The sequence below is a fragment of the Dendrobium catenatum genome, unplaced genomic scaffold (assembly GCF_001605985.2).
Source record: "Dendrobium catenatum unplaced genomic scaffold, ASM160598v2 fragScaff_scaffold_1220, whole genome shotgun sequence".
NCBI classification, from domain to species: Eukaryota; Viridiplantae; Streptophyta; class Magnoliopsida; order Asparagales; family Orchidaceae; genus Dendrobium; species Dendrobium catenatum.
Window position 1 is genome coordinate 10,832,817 of NW_021319682.1, and position 2,558 is coordinate 10,835,374.

Here is a 2,558-nt window from a genome sequence, read left to right on the forward strand (position 1 = left end):
TTAACGAGTATAAGTATTCTCTTGGTGGAGCAAAAAATATGGCTAACTTTCATCATTATATCAATCTATGATGTTCTTCATCATTTATTCTCAAAACCCTAGATATTATGATTAGGGCATATGAACTTGTCAACAAAGTTGAAAAGCATATGAATTCTCTTAGCAAAACTCAAATTATTATTGGTTTTAACATTATATCAAATTTTTTTTAATATTTTGGTTCTAATATATTTTTTACCTCTGAAACCTATATATTATATTTATTCGGAATCCTAAACCCTATAAATTATGTTTACATATATATATATATATGAACTTGTATAGTATAGTAATATATGAAAAATAACATATAAACTTATCAATAAAGGTCATGGGCGGATCCCCCCAGCGGGCCTTAAAAAAAAAGTATTAGAGTATGTATTTTGAGTATTCCCCCCTCCCTCAAAAATTCTTTTTGTCCTAATTTTATCAATCCTAAGTGTTTTTGTCCATCCTGCCAATTCACACTTCGCAGCCACTTTCTAGTATCTCTTCTTCCCATAGCATTTGATGTTCAAGATGTTGCCGCCTTCGACTTCGCAATCCTCTTCTTCCCAGTTGCATTTGAGTATTTGACGTTCAAGAGTCACTCTCAATTCGCACTTCGCAGCCTTCTCGCAAATTATGATTATACCTTCTCCAACACAGAGCATTGAGAGTCGCCATGTCCCATCAATGCTTCTCAAGTGAGCTACAATTTTCACTCATGCTCACTAGTCGAGCTTAAGTCATGGTGGAGCTAAAATTATGAGATTAATTCATGCTGAGACATATAAGGAGCAAAGAGTTCCCAAACTATTGCTATTACTATTATAAGTTGTACTTCTATAAGGAACACCTAAAGTTGTTATTCCCATTTTTCTGTAAGATCTTCAATATTATAAACTATAAATTTGCCAAAAAAATCAATTAAATTCATTTGTCAACATTGTCTTTTTATTGCATTCTTTCATTGATGGAGGGTGAATTGAAACCTAAGAATCTTTTAATGCAGTCAAAATATTTTTTCCAAATATTAAATCTTCCTTTGAGAAAGCTTTATCAGTGTTTTCTAAAATTATTTTTTAATAAAAAAATTCAAGTTCAAAAATTTTTTACACTAAAAAGTTAAATTTATAAAGTAGTTAGAAAGCTGTCCGAAATGAAGCCTAAGATTTGATTTGAGACGGCTTTTGACCACTGTTTTATTCATTATTTTCAAAAAAATATTTGTCATAACAAATTGTTTAAAAAGCAATATGAAGGCTGCTCCAAGCAAAAGCCTAAGGTTTCATTTTGAACGGCTTTCTTGCTGCTTCTTAAAGCAATTATCTAGCATACAAATTAATTTTTTTTACTAAGAAGTAATAAAAAAGTCATCCCAAACAAAGTCTACTTCATTAGTGAATTATTACGTCCGGTCACCGAACGTCCAGACACCCAATCCAGATGCGCCACGTCACCTGAATACACTGGGTTCCGATGTATTTTGGTAATGTGGCGCGTCTGGATTGGTGTCCAGACTTGTCTGGATTGGTGTCCAGACTTGTCTGAGTCTGGACACCGAACATAATAATTTTCCCTTTCTATAACCATCCTCCTCCTCTCTAGGCCATGGTTTCATGCTTTCACATTGCTGCCTGCACAGATAATCATCATTGGGTAAAGAAGAGAAAACAGGCCGCTAGACTTCGGAAAGAGTTGGATGGGCTTCATCGTTGCAGATATTGGACCTTTTTATTTGTCGTTGAGCATAGTGGGCCTTGTTACGTACGCTATAGCTGGGATAACATTTTTGATATATTTGATATCGAAAATACTTTCAAAACTTGTTCAGAATTTAAAATTTTGTTGGGAGCTAAAATTAGGACAGTGACAGTTTAACGCCTGCTGTAGTCTCTCATGAATCATGATCTTATTTTGCTAACGATGAGTTTATATGCCTTTTCGTTCCTTTTTTTTTTTCCCTATCAATCTCTTGCCTTTAACCTAGTTTATCAATAAAAATGGCAGAACTTTCCTTCTCACCATCGTGTTGGCTTGGCTTGCTAGCAATCTTGGTGGTCTTGCTCTTGTGCTATGCTGGTGCCTTGTTGGGTTGAGGGTTGATGTTTCCGTTATTTGGTTTGTGTTTTGCTGTCTCCAATAGACGGTTCTTCCTTGCTTCTTGGTGGCTTCAAGTGCATCTAGTCATTTCCAGAGTCCGGCTGGCTTCTTAGCCTTCTTCATGCATGGATTTCTCTTTTTTTTTTTTTGGTCAAATTTGTCGCTTATTATGATTAGTTAACTGTTGTTGTTTTTTTTTAAAAAAAAAACTTTCCGCCACCTCTTTACTTCTCATTCCAAAATTGGTCATATTCATGAATATAAGTCTTGATAATATCAGATAAGTATATGTTTGATAACTGCATTCCCATACTTTATGAAAATATTACACCATTTCCTTTGCATTTGTAATTGCACTCTAGAGTTTTTAAAGCAGAACAAACTAGAGAGAAGTCGCATACTTTTGCTTGTGCATAAGCTAAAAAAAAAAAAAA